Raw genomic sequence first — 24,174 nt, 5'->3', positions numbered from 1 at the left:
AATTCGATCGTTTCCTTCGTTGTTCGACGAATCATTAACATTCCGGCGCGTGTACGCGAAAAGAAGAGGAGGAGGAGGAGGAGAAGAGAAGGCAGATCCACCGAAGAAGGACTCCTCTCGCCATCCTTCCTGCTCGCCTTCTTTCCTCTACCCGTTTCGAGCAACTCGTTTCTACGCTCGAGCCGAGGGCCCGATCCACGCCGGTTTCCAGTGCCCAGATGCTACCTGGCCGCAACCGACACGCGTCCACTCGCATCCGAATTTCGATACGTGCGCGTACCGAATATTGTCATCACGGTTTGTTAGTTGGAACGGGAGTCTTTCGGAACGGAGTGGAGATGGAGAACTGTTGTTGGAGGAGCGTGGGAGGTGTTTAGAAGGTGAGTGGAAAGATCGAGATCGAGGTTGGATTTGCGGTGGTCGGTTTCCAAGATTTGTCTTTCGGAGGTTTGACGAATGTCGTCATTGGTCATCCCCACTCCAATAGTCAAGTGATATAACCGGTCGTAACTCGATCGTTGACAGTGTTTAAAAGGTGAGTGGAAAGATGTATCGTTGGATGTATTGTAATTGTAAGGAGATCATTTTTGTTCGTGAAAATTTGGTTGATTTTATTTGGATTGGAGGAAATGGAGAGATGTATTGGTGCGGTTGTCCCCATCCCACAATGGTCGAGTGACTAATGTCATATTGATGGTGTTGGTTTAAAAGATGAGCGAAGGAAAGATTGATGATTTGTATTGTTGTACTGTTGTTGATTTTGGTCGAAGGAAATGAAAGAAAATATTTGTACGATCATTCCCACCAATGTTGGAAATAATTCCTGGACCAATTGATTTGTTTTTGTTGGTGGTGTTTACAAGGTGAGTGGAAAAATCGGACGATGGATTGGATTAATTTGTGTGTGATCTGTCACATTGAGATAATTGAAGACCTTTTGGCAAAAAAATTAATAATCATTGAATTAATTAATAAAAACTGAACTATAAAATTTATTTACTAGTTAAAAATATTACTTTTTTTTTTTTTAAATACAAGAACACAAATAGAATCCACATCTCATTAAAACAATAATTGTACGAATTCTCACTGTCAAACATGGATCTGTCCTTTTTTACTGCAATCACAATAATGAAATATAACATAAATTATTGTTGTACATTAGATCAATTTAGAAATATAGTTCTAATTATAGAGAAAAAAATATAATTCTTTGGAAGAATTTCAATACAATTTTTTTTCAATCAACTATTAATCATAATGGAAACTTGAATAACGATCAGAATTAAGGTCACATTATTAAAAAACAAGAAAAAATTAATTGATATATTTCTAATAGATTATTACAAATAGATTTCATAACTTATCTTAATATCACCATGAAATTAAAATTCAATATTTCAGTTTATATTATAAAACACATCAACTTAATCTTTATCCATCTTATTTTCATTATTTGTTTCCTTTTTCAATGAACAATTATCACAAATTTTTTTTTTTGATCTTGAATCAATACAAATTAATTCGATCTTTTTAACTCTGTGTTAATTTTCTATTTCGTTGATCATCTCTACGATTGTCAAAGATGAACAATCCATTTTATAATCAAATGGATAGGTTGAACGTTTCTCTCGTAAATGTCATTCTTCCTTTTCGAAATCGAGGGTGAAAGTGGATTCTCGTTGGAACGATGGCGCCACTGTACGGCACTCCACATTATACGTTTGCTGTAGAACACGTTGTCGCTGTGTCATGTATAATTGAAATCGATCGTTGAACGAGCCCTTTGCGGATAGACTTGCGAATTGATATCAATTGTTCCTCGATCTTCAAACGGTTAAACTTCTCCCTACTGTCTTCGTTTCTTCAAAACCAGATTTATAAAATTTCTCTTACGTTGTGTCATGAGGAAATTCAACACAATTTGATAAAACGAATCAATCATTCTTTCTTCTTACCTTATACCAAATTATCGATTACACAGTATCTTATTAAATTCTGGCTTGAACTACTTAAAATTCGTCAGAATTTCATAGAGTTCATTTCATCGAGTAAAATAAAATACCATGGATTGCCTTTTCTGTTTTCTATTATCAAACGATTCCATAGTACAAACATCTCTTCAATAGATTTTTCACAATAATTTTGATTTATCGAAGATCAAACGTGCAAATAGCGTTTCCAGCCTTTAAATAAGTTATCCTAAAAATTACAGAGGCAAAAATAATCTATCCCCCTTGTTATTTCTCATCGATATCCGCTCTCAAGTAGTACACACGTAGCATTCCTCCTCCACGAGTAATCAGCCCCCGCGATAATTCTGGAAAACGGAAAGGGGAAGGAAAATCGTCTGCACGTCGTCGAAATCCTGCGATCAAGATGCGTCGCGGGACCCAGCCATGGTATTTCGAAGGACGACGAGGCAATCGGATTGCCCGCATGGCGCGCATACCCGATGAGACCCGGGCGACGGTTGCCCCCGTGGTGTGGGGTTTGGCGTCGTTTATATTAATTTGCGGCGTCGCGGTGCCCCGATATTCAGCACGCGCCCTCGCTTTTTGCACGGCTCCCGATTATTAAGTTTTGATCCAACTCGCATTCCGCGATCGGTACACCGATTGAATAAATGCGAACCAGATTTTTATTCCTTCCTCCTGCCAATCTTGTAGCCGATCTCCATATATATATATAACGGGCTCTCTCTGCCTCGAGTTTGCTCGAGTTGGACGTTGGTGTGAGTGGTACTCGCGATGAAAGTGAAACAATATCGATAATTTCGTCCTTTTTTCGACTGGTTTCGAGGGTAGACGAGAGGGTTTGACGTGGTTTGAGATGGTTTGAAAGAGATTTTGGAAGGGAATTCTCGTTTAAACGAGTTTGGGGATGAGAGGGGTTTGGGGATCGGGTATCGATAGCGATGTTTGAGGTGGTTTGAACTGGTTTGACGCGAGTTTTCAGACCAGGATGTTGATGATTAAATTTGTAATTCTATTATTTCTTTTCAGAGATTTTTAATTCAATTTCAAAAATCATTCTTTCAATTTTATCGACGAAAGAGGACGAAAATAGAAGGATTATAGAAATTTTCTTTGCTGGAAAATCGACATTTTTTTTTTTTTTTTAACCGAAACCAAATGTTCGATAAACGATATAATAAAAATAACCAATTCATTCAAGATCGATCTTGCAAAGATCCTTCCGCCAAAAATGACGAGGTAGACCGATCTACTCGAACAAGAGAGGTCAAAAGGAATCAGCTTGCCCGGCGACAAGCGAAGGGTTCCACTTTTACGCAAGTAAAGGGGGCCGAAATATGATGTTTCGGCAAACAGACGAAAGTAGAATACAAATATGTAAAGTCTGCACTCGAGAAGCCGGCCCTCCTTTGCGTATCCACCCGGCCAGACGGACGTGCCGGATTTGTCCTTCTGCCTCTCCACGTGTTGACGTTTTCAATCTCTTGTCCCGGCGGCACACGTAAATCTAGACATCTATTCCCTCACCGCGTGTAAATTGCGCCAAAGAGGAATCTCGTCTTCCGCTTCACGAGTTTATCCGAAATTTCGTCTTCTCGGAGAAAAAGAGATCTTTGTGTACACTTTTTTTTTTTTTTCCTTCGACAAACTCGAGGAAGATCCTCGAATTTGTATCGAATTTGTGTAGTTACGCGAGATTGCGGGTGTAATTTAATCGTTTTTCGAATACATTTTTGATAATATCGACGAATATCTTTTTTGGTTAAAAGAAGAGAAATAATGGAGAATTGTTTTCTTGGCATTTCTGTGGATGTGAAACGATATGGAATAGTTTGAGATTGACGTAAGTCTGAACTTAAATTACGTAATTGCAATCTGATTTAATATAATGAGGTTATACGGTGTCTAAAAATTACACGAATGAAAGTGAACTTTCCAACGAACAATGAGCAAGAATATGATTTGTAACAACGTATGTAACATCAATTCTAAATTGTATAATGTACACAAAAATATTTTATATATGGTTGCTTTGAGCTACGTGAAAATATATCCCACGAAAAATTTCGAGGAAGCACTAAAGTAAAAAGGAACCATGCAACGACCAGAAGCTTATTAAATCGTCAACCGACGAAATGAGCCAGTCTTACCAGTCGTAGCCGTAACATTATCAGAAATTTATCGTTTCTCTCCTCGTAACGCGTGCAAACACGAGATCACAACGAAGAAATTCTGTAGGCAAAAATTATAAGCTTCTATTCGATAACCAGATTCCTTCCATCCAGTTACAGTGCTGCCCTCTTCAACGTTCACAGTTAATATGAATAGAAATGATTTGGGCAGAATCGGATCGAATTTCATTCGAATATTCATTTTGAAAGATGACTAAAGTGATTCAACATTTCGTAACATAATACTAGAATTGTTGAATCAAAATTTAAATCAAATCTTATTATTTAAGGTTTTGTTAAATTTCTGCTTTTAAGTTAAAAATAGTGAATTATAATAGCAATTATAATATCACTGGATCAAAATATTAACTATTCCAAATTTATTGTTTTTATCGTACCGTTACTTTATATATACATCGTTATTAAAATTAAAATTTTATTTCCAAGAATCAGATAGAAATCGTGAGCAAACATTATTCACCAAGAACAATAAGTATCCATTTGAGCTTCGACAATGAATTTTCACAAAAGAGTGCACCACACGTTCGGTAAGGCGATAAGAAGGGACGAACGGATCGGTGGAGCAACGTTCGACAATTTTAATTGAGCAGAGAAAGAAAGGGAGGAAGGAAAAAAAAGGCAGAACCTCGCGGCAGCCATGCAATTTCATGACGCGATCGACTTTATTACGAATGCCTCGAGCAATGAAATCGGTCATCAGGCAATTAAAACTGTTAATGAGGAGGTTTATCTTTACGTGGTCGGGCTCTGATCCGAAGCACGGTGATCGTGTTTCTCAGTTTGAAATTCGAGATCAAGGCCATCGCATGGTAAATTGGAAAATTTTTCTATTAACCTAGCTCAAGATTAAACCAAAGGTGACAAACATTATTTAATCAATTAATTTGTAGCGTTACGAAAATGAATAATAATGAATTTTAAAATTTGATTTAAATTTTTTTCATATGAAAATGAAGTTTAAGAATCATTTTTAAATCATCTCGATTCGATAAAGATTCTACTCTTATACTCTCTCTCTCTCTCCTTTATTTTTAAAGATGGAAATTAAAATCGATTTAAGAAACGAATGAATAATTCGATTTCTAAAAAAGATCAAATTATTTTATTTTACATTCTCATTACTCATTTTTGACAGTAGAATTTCTAAAATAGTCAAATTTCGTTTTAAAAAATCATATTACTTTCTATTCGGACACAAATTGATTTCAGAAATTTGGTTTTGTTCTTAAAAAAAAAAATCTTTCTTCAAGAAAATTTCAGAGAGAAGCCACAAGTTCATAGTTTGCTCGCAAACATTCGCAACAAATCCTGCTTAAAAGTCACAAAGAACAAAACCAAACTCGAAAAGAAACCAAAACCTCCCCACCTTATTCAACTTTCAGGTTCCTCTACACGGTGACCAACTTGTCGCGGAAAATGCTAACAGCTTTCCTCTCCGATCGAACTCTCGTGAATTTTCCACCCACCTATTCCGAGTCGCGTAACACGTGTGGAGAAAAGGAGAGCGCATGGAGTTGGACTTCTCCCTCTCTCTCTCTCTCTCTCGTCGCTTTGTAGCCCGTAAACTTTCTTGGTTCGACAGCCCTCGGAGAAAACCGTAGGAATAGAGTCGAGGCCGCTTCAAGTTTTTCCATGGAGGTAGCCGCGCAATCATTTGTCCAACACACCGCCAACAAATCCAATACGCTGCCAGCACACGGATTTCGTTCTCTCTTTTCTCTCTCTTATTCTCGTTTCGATCGCCTTCCTTCTTGCTACTCGGTTTTTACTTTTTCTCTTCTTTTTTGAGAGAAAGAGAAGAAAGAGAAATGTAACGATTTACCTCGGATGTAAGTAGACGTAAGTACGTGTGAAAAAGTGTATGTGTGTGTGTAAGAGTGTTTTAGGAAATTTGAGAATGCAAATGATCGGAAGGATATTACAATTTGAAATTGATTCATAAATTTGTATAAGTTAGAAACTCATAAGTTAGTGTAGAAAAATGTCAGGAAGAAAACGTTAATGAATAATATAATGAATCTTGACTGTTATACTAATTTTTATATTTATTCCCGTATCTAGACTATCATATTATATTAACAAATAACATTGATGAAAATAGGAATAAATAGGAACAAAAAAAAAAAAATAATGTATTATAAACATACACGACTGGAATATATGTTTAACACGTGAAGATAAAAAGAGAAAGAAAAAAACTGTACAAAGTACGTAACATAATACGTAAGCTGAAAGCAAGAGAGGCTAGAAAAACCGTCACGCCGGTGCCATCTGTCGAAACAATAAATAAAGACTGTGACGTCAGCTGAACACACTTCACAACTTTCGTCTATTTCTAATATATCAAAACATATACTAAAGATTCACTATTTCTCACTCGATTAACTAAAAATCAAGTTGATTAATTAATCGATTGCAATAAAAGTAAGTTGGATTATTCTATAATTTAATCGTTAATATCCAACCGTTAATAACCAAAATATCATCGCTATACGTTCGATCTTCGCGTACCAGTCGATAAGGTTGTAAAACAACTCGGTCAAATCGCTGCCGGGACCCGGTTCGAGCATCCTGTACACGAAAAAAGAGAGGAAGTCAACGAGGGGCTATCGCTCATCGCTCTCGTCCCCCAGGAGTAAAAGATATATCCAAGAGAGTGGTTGCAAAGGGGACAAGGGCCGAAAAGAAGGCAGACCACCACCGTTCCACCTTATCATCTACCAAATAATGGAGGCATATTGAATGGATAGGCGAGGCCGATGTGTATCTGATCCGCACCACGTCTCCTGGGGATATTAAGGAGTCGAGCGTCCCCCCTTTCCACCGTCTCTGTATCAAGTTCGTGAGTGGGAGAAGCGTTCGGAGAATAAATCCAGAGTCTTCTCACGTTTGAGGTTATGTACCGGTGAAACTTGTTGTGGATCAAGGAAAAGGTTTTTCTTTGGGTACAAATCAATTTTGTCGTTCAAGTGGGATTGATTTGTAATACCGTGCTTTTTACGAAGAGAATATAGAGTCGTGATTTTTAATCAGTTTAAAATACGTTGTAAGGAATATTATTTCGAGTAAGTTAAAACTTGTGCTGCTATTTCTTTAAACTTTGTAAATAGAATTATTATCATTGGTACGTTCGTGCAGTTTGTTTTCGATTATAGGATTATAAAATGACAAAAATCTTCTTGAATTATTGGAAACATAATATCAGTTATTAATTTTAAAATTTTATAAAGTTGTAGATTTTATATAGCTTTGTATTTATAAAGTTGTTATCGTTGAGATTTTGTTAATAGTTGTTAACAAAAATAACTCTCAATAAGTCATTATTTTTTTCAAAGATATATTTTTCTTTTCCCTATTTAATTTAATTAAATAATAACTTAACCATTCTTTTCATCATTCTCAAATCACTCTTTTCCTCCCATACTTTTTCTCAATTTATTTAAATAATAATTAAATAACAACCTTAACATCCCAATAAAGAAAAAAAACAAGCCTTGAAACAAGTCTGTCTCAACTCTAAATTATCCCAATACCCCATAATAAAGCAAACACCGTTGTACCACTATCTCCAACACAATCAGGCTTAAAGGTGAATGGGAACGGTCCTGTCTCCCCCTCTCTTTCTATCTGAATAGAGAAGCATGCAGTACCGAAAGGGACGGAAATAAGTGTAAAAAATAACGAGAGGGCGTAAGCTGTATCGTCTGCACCGACTCCATTTGTGCAAATCTATTCAGTCGTCGCGTATTCTCGCGGAACTCGCAACATTCGACCTTCCTTGTCGGATCGCACACACGCCGCATACATCGCCTCTTTCCATCCCCCTTGTCCCTTTTTCCGGCCGAGTTTTCCCTCTTGGTTGCAAGCGAGCCGAAAAAGGTTTTCCAGGCCGGCTATATGCAGGTTTTTTCCACTGAAGAAACATGGTGTACGCTCTATAAAGGAGGTCGTATCTCGGCTCGTATCTCCACGGTCGTGGGTGGAAGTGGGGCGGGGGTATCAACCCCCGCAGGGGCACACAATGGAAGTCATATGTTTGTGGGGGTTTTGAACGGTTCTAGTTTGGGATCTACCGATCTGAAAGTTGACTTTTCTTCTTCTCGTTTAAACATAGAAATAGTTATTTGTTATAAATATTTGAATCGCTGTACTATAAGTCGAATATAGTTGAAATGTCGAAATGAAGTGGAACAATTTTTTTGATATTATAAAAATAACTTGACGATGAATAATTTTGACGTTTTAATTTTTTAAACGAAGAATTTTTCGTAAAAATTATTGAAAATTATTGGTGATAAATTACTGGACCAAGTATAAGATAGTGTAAGAAGCATTATTAAATTTTATAAAATTAATAAATTTCTAACCTCTGAGGAAAACATTGACAAATATAATACTCACTAGTAGACACATCACCGTCAAATTTCGTTCAGCACACTTGAAACTCTCTCCAACTTCTCCAACAATGAACGAGGATAGTAATACTAAAGAGGGCAGTACTGTTACTCGACTGAAAGTTATGACGGGCCATTTCATTAACATTATTACATTCCACAAACAGACTATTTTGAATTAAAATTGAAGGTTGCACCACATGTTGCCAATTTTAGAATAAATGATAATCGATTACGAGTCTGCTTGTAACCTGTATTTTGCTTAACATATTTTCTCTTACATTGTGTTAATAAATTCTTTCTTGTTAACCTGTTTCTTGAGAAACGAACGAAATATTAATTTATTTTGAAAATGAGCTGAACTGAAATCCATATTAATCAAAGATAAATTGAAAGCCAAATTGGAAGCAGAGTTAGACGTAACTCCAATGACAGTTTTCAGACATTTGCGTGCGATGGATAAAGTGAAAAAATTGGAAAAGTGGATACCAACTGACGGAGGATCAAAAGTTGCAGTGTTTGGAAGTGTGCTCATCACGTAAAACTCGAAACAGTAAAAGTCCATTTTCGAATAGAATAACCTGTGATGAGATAATACTACAATACGATCCGAATGAATGATCGAATGCCAATTTATTTTTTTATTTCGAAGAAAATAATAATGTAAATAAAAATAATTCGTTATTCTTTTCTGGGACAACTCGCCTATTCTTCTGCATGACATCGCTCAACGAAAATTAGCTGGATTAAAACAAGAAATTTTAACCCAGATTATTCATTTCACCACTCGATTATCACTTATTTTGTTTTCGAAAAATAAAGAAGTTACTATTAAATATACAATTCTCTGAAACGGAAATCAACGTTACCTCCCCCTATACACCCAAACCCACTACTTTCCTCGATATCCTCGATTACCTCCTCCTCGATACCGATTCCAATCGAAGAAAGTGGGCTCCTCTTCCGTGTCTCGTTCCAGCATAACCCGCACGAAAGAAACCGCGCTTCGAGGAACGCGGGACGCGATGCATATTAAGCGCTCGACCTCCTCTTTTTGCCATCTTGAACCGAAGCGAGCAAGTTTTTCGATCCGGTTGATCCACCTCCGGACTGACCGCTTCCAAGCTTTTTTACGGAAATTTTTCGCTCCTCTCGATCTTGTTGCGAGATTGAATGTTAGATGCGGCAGGTGAACGAGCCGAGGCGCTCTGGTAACCGATCATTGAAATTGTGGGCAGGGCAGGCGCTAGGCTGCTTGGCGCCCCTGTCTGCATCTTTAGGATTGTTTTGCATTGTCATTAGAAAAAGATAGTAACGACAAGTTTATCGTAACGAAGAGAAACAGTATTATTATTGCTATTATAATATTTAGCATTGATTAATTAATTTTCTTTAATCGTAATTAATTAATTAATTGTCAAAGCGGTTACGTTCAAAAGAGATTACACTAACGTCTTTGCTGTAGATCATTGATCAACAGATTATATGGATATAACATTTTATGGATCAACGTTGATAACGTTTCGAGAAGTGGCAACATCGAGCGACACTCTCATCTATATGCAAATTTATGTGCTTTCGAGTACGTTAACGCAAAAGTATGGGCGTATTTGTGTTAATGATATCGGAAGGAACACGAGTAAAAAACTTGTTTGCGACTGATTGCATTTCTCAAGCGGAGAATCTGTTACAAGATTCGCTGGATGTGGTAATTTTAATATCCTGGGGCGGAGTCGTGTGCAACGTTTGCGACGTTTCTCAAGTATCGTTTCGCGACATCTGACGGGGAGGTGACTGCTTTGGAAATTAAAAATCTGCTCGCGACATCGTGACGCCTTGATATTGAACTTTGATTCTAAGATGGCTGGATGGAAACGTGGCGTTGTCTTTATATCCATAGATAGGCACAATTCGAAATTTTAGATTAAATTTATTCAGACCAAAAATTTGAGAAGATTTGTTAAAATTTTAATTCAATAACAGTAAAACTTTCCACGCTTTATTTCGTACGGAACAATTTTCTGAATCGTTTCTATTCAACTATTAATTTTCAACGTTCCAATATATATATATATATATATTCCATTGTTCGTATATTCGCTCCCTGCTTTCATTTTAAACGGCTTCTATCTAGCGGCACACACATCGGATCGAATCAGATCGGAATCGAGTCGACCGGCTCGGAAAGGAAATCGTCGAAAATTCCCCGATGGCTGTAAAGGAGATTAGCCAGGGCGGAAGGAGGACGTCAGAGAGCGGCGACATCCAATTAGAGGGAGTACGTGCTCGGACACTAACGAGTTTTAATGGACTCGGTCCGAATGGTGGCGTGGCGGAGTGGCGCATTGGCAGGTCGCGTCAATCAGATAGCGAAACGCGGCGGACACAGAGGGTCGCTCAAGTGCCGATATCCTCCGATCCGGCTTCCTGCTTTAATTTAATTGGACGATCGCCAGTCGCGCGTGCCACCTGATAAATAATTAACGCGTTTGGACCGGGATCGATTATCAAACTGGCTGCCCTAACCGAGCGAGGGAGAGATCCTAGTGCACCCTAGTCGTTGGTCTAGTGCTCCCTAGGATCGTAAGTCTCGACTCGAACTTCTTATTCGTGTATTAATTATGTCGTGCGTATCGGTTGAATAAGTTGAGACAAATGAAATAGAAAAATATTCACAAGTATTATTATTCTTTGCAATTTTATTAACACGTCTAGGGATTAATTGTGCGAGATCTAGTGCCATTCTCTTTGTGATATTGTGTAAATATTCTCATAAGCTAACATTATATGAAGATATATTTCATTTATGTCTAAATCACGAGCAGGGAAGAAATTTAAATAATTGGAAAGAATTTTAATCACTATATTGATTTTTGAAAATTATATAGACAGTCGTAGCTGGAAAGCTAGTACTCCCTAGAAAATATCTACATCTCAATGTCACCACAATTGCTTTATTTGCCAAAGAGGAATGATCTCGTTAAAATGTAAAGTAGATGGCGTTACATCGGCCATTTATCCAAGAATTTATGAATTAGTTTTCAAAGTGGTTTGTATTACCACGTGTACACAACATTCCTCGTCCAATCCGTACGACAGTATATATTTTTCCATCCCATTCGACGAAGTAACGAACACGCTACTTTCGTTTCCAACATTCATTCGATTATCATCGATCCATAACGTGATTGTGGCAAGTCTCTTTTACGAGCTGGCATTGATTCTTGATAAATATAACTACATATGCAAATCGTGATGATAATCGAGCGAATAAAACTCGATCAAGGAGATACATGCAATCAATAATTCTAAAAAAAAAAAAAAAAAAAAAGTGAATTATCATCTAGAATAATGTATTTCAATAATGCTTTCTGCGTTTCATACCGTCTTCATAATATTTTAAAATTGAAAAAGCGAAAAAAATATCGCGTGTGCATTGGATGGTGATTCGATGAATGCTTCTTTTAAAAATAAAAATTAACACGCGTAATGGCAAATAACGCGTTTTTATGATGACTGCTTATATCCACGAATAGTGATTAAGTAATTTGCAAATAAATTCGAAGCGATTCGAAGATTATTAAGACATTATCTTATTTGTATTATTTTATGGATAAATGTTATTTGAATAGAAAAGTGATTTTTAAGTTATGTACTTTCTTATTTCATACAATTTTTAAAATTTTTCTAATTCTTATGCATCGTTTGCCACTATGATAAGATTACTTTTATTTATCTTAATGATAGATTTATCATTATAAATAATCTTTTGAAAAGGTAAATATAAAATTTTAAAACTTTGAAAGAGTGACACTTTTTTAATTCAATATTCATAACAATTTGATCATTTTATCCAATTTTAATTGGAAATAAATAAAACGTAGGTATCGATTATGAATAAAAATATAACGATACACTTGTAGTATCGTTTGTATTTAAAATTCGAATCAATTTTCGTCTCGAAGATGGAGGATATAATAAAGGATAATAAAAGATCAATGGATGAATAATTGAATAACCGATGATTTCACGTAAATAGATTAAGTTAAAGAATAATAGTATTTGAAATAATTGTATCTAATATAAGAATAATAGAAATAATTAAGAAACGACATATGAGGAATAATTGAATGAAAGGTATAAGAGAATAAAATGGAGAATAAAAAGTTAATATGATGGAACAGGTGAACGGTTGATAATTAACCGTTTTATGAGAGAATTCTTTTTATATGGGAATCGATACAAAATAACCGATCGTTTAACCGTGTAATATTATCGAGTTCTTTTGGAGAATATGGAGAATAAAAACGATGTCTGAAAACATCTTGATTCTGAAATTACATACAATAACATCCATACGTTCATTATTGAATGCTTAAGGATACATTCCAGAATTATGAATAATATAATTGCGTTCGATTGTATTATTAAAAAAGGATTCAAATAATTAGATAATAAATTGAATTTTTGTTGAACACATTGCTCCAAATATTATTTTTATATAGCTGTGTAAAATTGAATGTTTAAAGAGAGTTAGAGGTTAAAAAAATTTTTCAATTAATGTGATAAAACTATGTATTCTGTTTGAAAGAGTATATGAATTTTTATGAGATTCCACTGCACAATTACAAGGTTAATTAAATACTTTACAGAGAATACAAAGTACTAGGATATGAACAATTTTAATAAAAAGTGCATGTAATTAATATTCATGATTTATACAGCATATGTTAGAGATTGAAAAATATATAATAGAAGTAGAAGTATAATGTACACACCATTAACACACTTGATCAGCAAGTACATATTAGTTTTTTCAATTATGTACTGCATTATTATTTAAGTAAGTTCAGCACAATATCAAAAAATAGACACGTCTATTTGACTTTTATTTATCTAATCTTTATTTTTATTTCATTCCTATTTACACATGATTAGCAGCAATTGTGCATCATTTAGTACAACATTAATTTTCAATATTATACTCATTCCTTTTATTTCTTTCTTGTTTGCAAATTAAACACATCAAAAATCTCGTTAATCAATGATAATAATTATCACAGTTGTTACAAAATGATATTATGTTTTCTCGTCACACAACACAATCATTATATTTTACTTCTTATCTTTCACTTCGCACAATTTCACAACAAACATTGTACAAACTTTCAAATATTTCTTAACATAAAATTTTCACAGATCATTTGTATCATAAATCTTCACAAAAATTTATAACAACGATATTATAGACATTTAATTTTTCAGCGCATTTTGTAATGCAAATAACGATAAATTTTCATAAAATATTTATATCACAAATTTTTGCAAACATTTTCATAAAATTATCGAACGTTTGACGCCACGACACGCAGCCCCTCAGGCTCCTGTCCTTCGATGCAATTTCTCCGCACGATAGGTCCGCACGTATAACCGCGGCGATTACGAGTATCGAGTATCGCGTAAAATTGGTCAGAACGTAGGAGAAGGGCTCGCCATTAAACATAATATACGAGCGGGTAATATGTGGCTGATCCACTTTTTCGGCACTTGGTCGCCCGTCTGCCGATTCCGCCTATCGAGAGGCGGCACTGGATCCTGGCGATAATTTCTACATACACGAATTTCATCGGAAAAGAAAAGAAAAGGATAATGAATGATCGATGGAAACGATACGAATGAAGCGGTTAATTTTTATGAGATGACCGCCGCGAGTAATAATCCAATTATCTGCGAGAATAATCGTGATCGGTAACGTGATAAAGCGAGGAACATATTGTGCGGTTAATTGTTTCGCTTGCGATGCTCGAGGGCGAAGTTTTGAAAGTTTTAGAAAAGTGATATTGCGAAGAAATATAATGTAACGATATTTCTTTTGTTATTCATTTTAAATGAAATAAAAGTTACTTTATTTAGCAATATCTAAACTATATTAAACTGTGAATTTGATCAACGAATTATTTGTATTTTATATTTTATAAAATCAGAATATATGGATAAGTTAAATTCTAACATGCAATATAGTGTCAATTTTTTAGATTCATGGTTATCTTAAATACGATTTTTCATTGGTATCAATCAATTTGTGCTACTTTATGAAAACTAACTAAATTTTGTGCTTATAATAAAAATTGTAATGAGCTTAAACAAGATAAAATATAACTTAAAGCATGAATACATACATAGGCATATATAACTTTTTATGAATTTATAAACATACGTACGTTATACGTTCCATAACCTATTTTTCCGTTGACATCTTCGTCGATCGAGCAATTATTCTTCCTCGATAGTCGCAATAGTCGTCTTGTCCCTTCCCTTGACAAACAAAACATTAAGTTAGCAAGTTTGTTTCACCATTCACGAGTCCCTTTTTCGAGGCTATCTACTACCTCTTTTCTTTTCCGATGAGGCAGACAACAGTAACGTAATGGCACCGTTGTTTCGTCGAGTTTCGAAGAGCTGTATTACGAACTTCAGATAAGAATTCACACGCGACCGGCATCCAAGCTTCTCCACGAATAACTTCACCGTATAAAGCGTAGCTTTAATCTCGCGCAAGAGTAGGGAACCATTCCATATAATCGAAGAAATGTTTGAACAGCGATCGATTGCTCGATCTTAACGGGTCGAAGAATGCCACTTATGCGCCGCCATGAATAGTATCGTCTGCTTAGGCTACTGGCCTCGCGCTAGTGCTCCCCTCTGACGAGACCATGCGACGACATTCCACGACTAGATTCCTGAATTTAATGGCGCCGCGAAACGGGACGAAAAACAGGGCATGATCGATAAGAGTTTAATATGCTGTAATTGGCGTCCACTGGAGATTCCTCGCTCGATATATGGTGTTTCTTGGTATACATACGCGGCGCAATAATTTGTTCGGCTGTTTTTCGTCCAGGCACAAATTGTGCACGAACTTGTCTGTGTGAATTAATAGTGGATATATGTGGATAAGTGATATGGTAAAAGTCGGTGTAGAGTAAAGATAACATAACGTCTATTAGTAATTGGATTGTTACTATTTGCGGATAAAGATTAGGTTAGATATGCGTAAAGATTTATACTGGTTCGATTAGACAAATATAATTATTTCTATATTGCGATTATATACGGTTTTACAGATAATGGAAAGTAAAATACGAGTTCGAGAATAGTTTGTGATGTTATCTGTGATGTCTTAACACTCGCGTGTAGATAAATCTTTTATAACATTTTGAGACTATGAATGTGCTGATGTTAGTGACATTCATTGGTCGTATTTATGTTAAAATTCATTTATACTAATCGACATTGTCTGCAAAGACGTCCGCACATACTGTCTGTCAACAATTTCGTAAGATCATACATTATGTACTTTAGAGATGAGAAGCTGGTGTGCTATTTACAAACTTTTTGGCACAAGTGCAAAGGCTATTCACTTAGTCTCATTCATTCTTCAGATTCTTATCGCACTGCATATAGTAAAGAGGTTATGATCGGTGCCTCTACTCTATTTATGATTTATTATCGTTTTTCTTTATTAAAAAATATCTCGTTAATTAAAAGTAATCAATCGTAGTGTAATCTGTTTCTGTAAAATTGTTATAATTTTTTTAGATATGATTAAAAAGAGAATCACTGTACTTCAATTTCAACTTTTTTTAGAATTGGGAAGAACAGTCACACGTCACGTTATAAATTTAAAAGGAAATTTTATATAAAAGTGCGATAAAACATACACGTTGAAAATTTATGCAATAAACAAACGAAATGATATTTCACCACGTGACCATACCTATTTTTTCCAATCCTCTTAAAAATCTAAAGCCGTACACGAATGTAACGCACCGATATCAAATTTCTCGTGTTTCCACTTTTAGAGATAACGAAACAAAGCCCAGACAAGAAATCACGTCACAAAGTGAACGCGCGTTAAATTACAGCTCCACGGGTTTAATAATAATTTCTTATCCGAGATCGACGCTAGGTGGCCACACAGTCACGGCGAGACAATAAACCTCTTTTACCATAAACCTGTCGTTTGAACACGTATTCGCGCAGCTGTATCGCGATATAATTAATTTGCGTGATTCACGATACACTCTATAAATGCGTGTACGTATAATTTTAAAACACACGGGATCTTACCGTATCTTTTACTTTCTTTTTTTTTTTTTTTTTTTTTTAAAGAATGTCCTCTGTTAAATGGTCGAAGGTACATGGGACACACCTGTGCCAGATCGACTAACGAGCGCCACGGTTTCCGGAAATAACAAGCTTTTACAATCGCCAGCTGCCCATTACGTTTCCACTCGGCGATTCTTGCATCGTCTGCGAGCAGACCGAAAAGGAAAAGAGAAGAGAAATCGTAATCCGTTATTTAAAATAAGCTTTTAATTAACCAAGAAACTCGTCAAATCTCAAATTATTGAGACGATCTCAAGGAGGAGTTGTTTTTCATTGAAATTGTATTGTTTTGTTGTAAGAAGGGATAAAAAAAAAAAAGAAGTGTTTGTTTTATTAAAATACAAATAATATGTATTTATTAAGAAAAAAATATTGCGAAAGAGATATTTATTATAAAATTGTTCGATATAACAAAATACATTGCGTAATAATACTTGGATACGTCATTCAAGGTGAAATCATATAAAGATGATCTTGGTTCTTTTTCATTTTAAACAGAGTCATGTAAATTTTAATGCATCAATCGAAAAAAGGTTGATACCATTATATTGAAAAGTCTTTCAAGTTTACTAAATGTTCTGATTCGAAGTTCAAATACAAATTTTTCGATACGAAATATTCATTTTTCGAAATAATGAAATACGTCGATTACGAAAATTAAATTCCATATAAAAAGAAAATTAAAATTGACTTTTAAACGACATCTACGACTTTTCACCTTTCATGCGAAAGAAAAATTGTCAATGTATAACGTATATATATTTGTTACGTTTCTTTATATGAAACAATTTTTATAAAAACTTATTTTCTTAATAATAAATTCTTTTCTTAAAGTATTTCACTGCATTATTAATAACGGGTACTCTCTACATTCATTTGGAAACTTGTTATTCGTTACGCGATCACGATGGATAAGTTTGATAAAAATTGCTGTTAATTAGCGAGCGGGAATCGCGAAAATTTACGATAAAAACGGGAATGATAAGATCGCAGACGATACCGATATACGCCCATCGTTTCGCCTACAAATTGTTGCCTTCAGTCGTGTAGTTGTTTCTGGGTAGAAGAATTTATGGATTGAAACTCTCGAGGCTTGAATTGTTTCTTGTGACGAGCGAGTGATTCGACTATTAAAATTTGAGGTTACGTTGTACTTTAAATGGATATTATATACCGCATTTATTATTAGTTGAAACGTATTATCTGATATATTTTTTCTATTTTTCGAGATACATTGTAATATTTTAAATTCTATGCTTTATCTTTGAGATAAGATTAGAAAGGCCCTCCTATACGTGCTTATTAGTAATTTAAAATTAAAGGTATAATTTAATCTTTTAACATGGAGATCTCAAAGAAAATGATAAGAATCTTCAATTTTCATACACGTTTCATAGAATAGCTAGACAGTATTTTAAGTTAAAGAAGGTAGCATAATTACAATACGATTTTCAACCAAATAGAATTTATTTTAACGTTTTGAGCGTATGTACAAGATGATAAGAAAGAAAGATTTATATCTTTAAAGATAAATAGTAAATTCCAAAATAAAGAAAAAAAGTCCTAGTAAAAATAATCAAAAATGTAATACGTGCAAACAAATTTTATGATAAATAATTTTAATTTTCAAGTGAATTAACACGATATTTCTTGGTTAAATATTTTCTAAAAACTAATTCACTTGTTTAAAAATAAAATTATTTATAATTGTGAGAATATTAATTTTATGATCTATGTTTGTTAATAATTTTTTCTACTTCATTTGGATAAGTATTATTCTAAAAATTACAAGAATCCATTTCTTCACATTTCTATATACAGTTAAATAAAATTGTACGAGAAACTCACTAACCTATTAACTTTTTTTGTTTTAATATCTACTAATTCCTTAAAAGGAATGTCTCACATGTTTGTCAAATGTATACATTTACACTATTGATTCCTGATTAACCTAATTTGACTATATTGAAAAATTTGATTTCATTAAATTTAATTTCCAATCACTTCAATTAATGTTTCATTTAAAATATGAAAATATCTATACAATACGATATCGTATCGAAACGTGCAATCGAGAAAATATCTCATTTTCACACTTGAGATTTGTCGCCAATGTTCAATCTTGTTTCACAACTTAATTGTATAAACGAACCACATAACCTCGTTAGATGGACGAGGATATGACCAACGACTAATTAGCACTTCGTTATCTAGCCTCGTAAATTTATTCCACCGGTGGCGTTGTTATCGCTGTACACGAGCACAATATATACACGAGCGTATACACTGTCACGGATGTTTGAAAACACGGTTTCCTCTCTTTTTCACCATGGTTTCCTACGATCTCGTAGCGTGTATCATAAGGCGTTTCGCTATCGAGAAACCTAACCTCTCTACATCGGCCGGAAGTTATATTTAAGTCTACCGCTCACGAGTGGTTACATATTGTTACTTATCGGGGTAAATGTGTGAGAATCAGACAGATACAAGACGACTTTAAATGATTTCCTTTGAATTCCATCGTGGAACACCGGTGTTTTAACAGTTTTAAGGATGTTATGGAGACTAATTTTATGTTTTACTTCCGGCAAGAATCGTTATGGGTATGCTGGTATGTAGGAGTACTGCTTTTTCTTATTTTCCATAGTCGTTTTCCATAATTGAGTTGATAATCGAGACTAGTATGATATTCATGAGGTACGTTTAACGATTATTAAAATTCTGATTCGTGGAGGAGATATAGAAGTAAGTTTATTAACCTTAGAGTGACTGATTCTGAGAATAATTATTTTAAAATTTTTGTTTTCCTTATGAATGATCTATTTTTAGTAGAATTTTTCTTCATATAAGATGAAAGAAATTATGATATGAATTCTAATTAAAAAAATTTTTTTTTAAGCATCAATTTAAAAAAAAAATTTATTGAAAAATGTTGATGTATCGATCATTAGATAAATCAGGATAATGTTAAATATAACATATGATGTAATAACAAAGGAATTTTTAACGTAATCAAGATGACCCAACCGCCTTCGCATTTACGTGACCTACTTGATATCAATTGCTAAGAATCTTGGAGAATAATTCTTCTGTATCAGCCTTGGAAGAATTCATCCTTTCTCTATTGATCACAATCCATGTACAGAAAGCTAATATATTTTAACAACGCTCGATTTATTCATTTATCCAAAAAATTAAAAAAAGAAATGTTACCTGTTCTTTTATAAAAGAATGTGAATTAAAGATTTAACTAGTTAACAAACAAAAGGATAAAAAATTTAATTTTCACATACATTTCAAAATAGAATATTTGAACTAAAGATGATAAACATAATAAATTTTATCTAAATACCAATTGCAAAATTGAATTATTTAAAAATGAATATTATATTAAGTTAATTATTAATTATACAATTATTGTTAGATTGTAATCTCAAAAGTTTTATTTCCTTATCTGCATGTACAATTTTGATTTAGCTAGTGATTAAAATTATTTAATTTTTCATCAATTTTTCAAGATAATTTATTATAATATATTTTTTTTTTATAATTAAGATTTCTAAGTTTATTGTTTTGTCTCATTTATATTTATTTATTAGTTATTAATTTGCAATAGTTACAAAATACAATAGACTGTAATTAATTTTGTAATTAATTAAATACAAAAATTCATATTTGTTAAATTTGAAATACAAAAAAATAGCAGATTTCAGAAATATTTAAAATTTAAAAAAATTTACTATCTTACAATAATTGTATAACAAATATATCCAATATGCTTTACTATATTTTGCGATTAATATAGATCAATTAATGGTAAATAAAGAGGTAAAATAATCAACTTAGAAAACATGATATTAGAAAAGACTCATTGTTTTCAGAAACTATAAGATTTTTAAATTTCTAAATTTAAAACATTTTCAAAAAAAAAAAAAAGAAAAAAATAATTTCTCACCCATCATATCGAAACGAATCTTCAAAAACAACATTTCAACATTTCCTCTTTATCATCCAATCATCTCCAATTATCCAAACATAACCACTCGCATCCAGCAAGATTCGATAAGATTCGTCATTTTGACGTTGATTGCTCGTTTCTCGCACATGAAGCGTGCGGAATGCCAGGCATCCGTGAAACAAGTCTTCACATTGCGTATCCTACAAAGTTGCGTATCATCACTCGATAATCGATGATAGACTTGAAAAGATTCGACCGTGAATCGCAACAATTGATCTCGACCACGAAGCTTCGAATTCCTCGGCTGTTATATTAAGGAAACGAGTTTTAGGTTAGGTTAAGTGACGAAGGCACGGGAGAAGCACTGAGATCGAACTGTATCGAATCGCACAATTATTTAACGTCCTTTAATTAGTCCAATTAAAGTGTGACAGCGATTGTTCGTTACTCGATTCGTACGTAAGAATGAAACTATATTTAATATCACACGTATTCGCCGAATGATCAAACGACCGAATGTTAACGGACGATACGTGTTTAGAGGGTGCGCATGCGCCTCTTGCGAGTGAAATAATAATCGTATCGATATCGATACTGTTGATCATATTCAAGCAATTCGATATTCTCGACAGAGTATCGATATATATATATAGAAATTGATATTGATATTATTGATTATGAAATCGTATCTAAACGTTTCGTTAATAAAATTCTTAGATAATCAATATTACTTTTCGATACTAATATCTCTTAATTTTTATAACATCGGGATTATTAAATATCAAGTGAATTATAATGTACATTAGATAAGAAAATAAATACATTATATTATGTTAATATCCAAAAAGGTTATATTTCCAGAATTTTAATTATTACACATAAATATAAACATCAATCATACCTTCACTCATTTAAACGTGTAATAATTACTTTATTACCGGATAATAAATTTTAGAAAAATTGTAATCCTCGATTTAATCGGATTCCATTAAATTATTAAAGCGCTCCTAGTAATTCCATCTGCGATATATTTTCATTTCTCGAATCGAAAGAGGCGGACACGTGTATCGACTCTATCCACAAGAATTCACTCGAAGACGACACCAGAGTCCTTTGTCGTCCTCGTCGTGACCAACATCTTGGTTCCAGGCACACCAGGAGGCTCCATTGTTCCGGATGTCGTCTCAGATTCAACGACTGAACGTCACGTTCCCCGGCGATACGCCGTCCTGTCGTCGTCCTCTTATCGGGCCACTCGCAGAGCCACCTTGGCAGCCTCGAATAAGCGGGCGTGACTTTGCACCGACGGCTAATCGGATCGAGAAGACGCGAAAACGCCAATCCTATAATTCCGTCGTAGTGGAAGTCTCGCGGCCTTCCTCCTGTCGGATTTTTCGCGAGGGAACGCGATGCACGAGCCCTGACGGATCCCTTTCGACCATCCACAAGTGTCGGAGAACAAGTGCATTGGAATATTTTTCACGAATTGGTGAGTTTGAGAAACGTGCAATAAATGAAATGATATTAAAAGGATATGAGACATAATAAATGAAAAGAATCAAATTTTAATTGTCATTGTAATCTTACCTTAATTTATACGGCTGTTAAGTAATATTGGCAAGCAAATTATTATTGAAACGCGAGATAATTGATCGTTTCTCGTTTTTAATTTGTGTACTCTATTGGCAAAATGGTCAATTTAAAAAGATTGAATCAACCAAATTTATACGATCGGTACGATAAATCACAAATAATTTCATTTCGTCCACACCAACTAAAATCGAACGAACGAATAAAAATTACTTTCCAATCAATATATATATATATATATATATGTATAACCTAAAAATACCGCAAGGACACGTGTATATCCTATATTTCGAGCTCGTGGTAATTTGCAAATCAATTTCCTCGAATCCCGTATCACGGGAAAATGTTAATTACACGCTAAGAGCGCTTGTCACCTATATGTATAACGATTAAAAACGTTTTGCAGCGTATCAAAATCCTGTTGCACCTCCTCCATTCACTCGATCGTTCCCTGTGTCCACCGTGGAGCGAAGGCACCAACAAGGCTTGTAAAAAGTGACATCAAGAGGAGGAGGAGGAGGGAGGCGTATTAAAAAAAACGCAAATGCGACAAGGTGGTAAACGCAGACAGGCAATTTCTCAAGATTACTTTGAACGATATTAAAGCCAACTTTTTTTTTTTTTTTTTTTTTTTTTTTTTTTTCCCCTCATTCGAAGCGAGCGCAGTTTCCTTTGAGTTTGCACACTGGGGAGGGGAGGGCGCTTAGTCGTCAAACCTGTACGATAAAATTAACTTGTAAAACCGCCCGGTTTAAAGGCCGGCTTCGTGGAAAACGCGAGGCCGACTCTCGAGAATTCGCCCATTTCGTAAATTAATAACGACGGCCGGTCGAAAAGAGGGATGATGGAAATTTATATTTCCCCTCTCTTTATTTTCCCATCCCATCGCATTGTTTCGCATTGTTTTCCAACCTTTTTTCGAGTTGCCGGTCGTTCTTTTGTAATATTTCGAGTAAGTTGAGATTATATGTATATTAATGTGATTAAAATTAAAGGGTTGAAGTGTGTTAAATATCGTTTTGAATAATTTTTCTTTTTTCGATTTTTAAATTTGGAATTTGAAAATGGACGAATGGCGGTTTTCGAAATTGTTAAGATAATGGACGATTTTGACACGATCCTCATAACGATCTTCGAAAAGTACAGAAATACGTATAACATGGGTGTAGAAAAATTTGGAAAATGTTGAAGATAGATAGAAAATTCTACATTTTATTAATTAATTTATCTTATCCCATATCACGATATCGAATAGAAATCTCTCTCCATCTATCTTGAAAAATTTTTGTCGAACAGATTCCTCTGACGAAGAGAGGAATTAGCCCTCGTCTTCGTCCCCGATCGGCAATACTTGAGTAACAAGTTAGGATTTCAAAGGTCTCGCGTGTACTCCTCTCGTTTCTCGTTTTCCTCTTCGAATCGAAAGGAAAAAGATAAAAAAAAAAAAAAAAAAGGAAAGATCGAGCACACCTTGTTCCGTTGATACGGCTTGTAAGAAACAAAACGAGTTAATTAACCGGTGGGATAAGAGGTACACGAAGAATATCGTTTTAATATCTTTTCGTTATTCGGGATATAATTTCGAATTAAACTTTTCTTTTTCGATCGATAAAGACGGGGCAATTTCAGATAAGAAATTGCTTATTGAACGGTATTTATTAAATTGCTCGACACTTAGCATTTCGAGATAACGTTTTTTTTTTTTTTTTTTTTCTTCTTTTCCCCTCATTTACCCCGATATGTATGTGTATTCCTTGATTTTAATTGAATTGAATTTAATTAATTGAACGATTGTCATTCTTCTTAGAAAAATGTATATTTTTCGATACCACTCGTATCGTTTGATGCATCGATTTTTATTAAATATTTCTATTTCGATTGAATTATTTAAATAA

The 24,174-nt window shown here is 34.2% G+C and overlaps 1 long non-coding RNA gene across 1 annotated transcript; it reads left to right on the top strand.

Moving 5' to 3' along the window:
• Positions 1-209: 209 nt before the first annotated feature.
• On the top strand, positions 210-23,291 carry LOC105735918 (uncharacterized). Its single transcript, XR_015294377.1, has 3 exons — positions 210-535; positions 21,839-22,178; positions 22,686-23,291. It is a non-coding gene; the product is annotated as an uncharacterized LOC105735918 (long non-coding RNA).
• The last annotated feature ends 883 nt before the right edge of the window (positions 23,292-24,174 follow it).

This window comes from Apis florea, unplaced genomic scaffold, assembly GCF_048593485.1.
Source record: "Apis florea isolate Af1SG1 unplaced genomic scaffold, ASM4859348v1 contig_1914_pilon, whole genome shotgun sequence".
NCBI lineage: Eukaryota > Metazoa > Arthropoda > Insecta > Hymenoptera > Apidae > Apis > Apis florea.
This window is presented reverse-complemented; position numbering and strand designations above follow the sequence as displayed.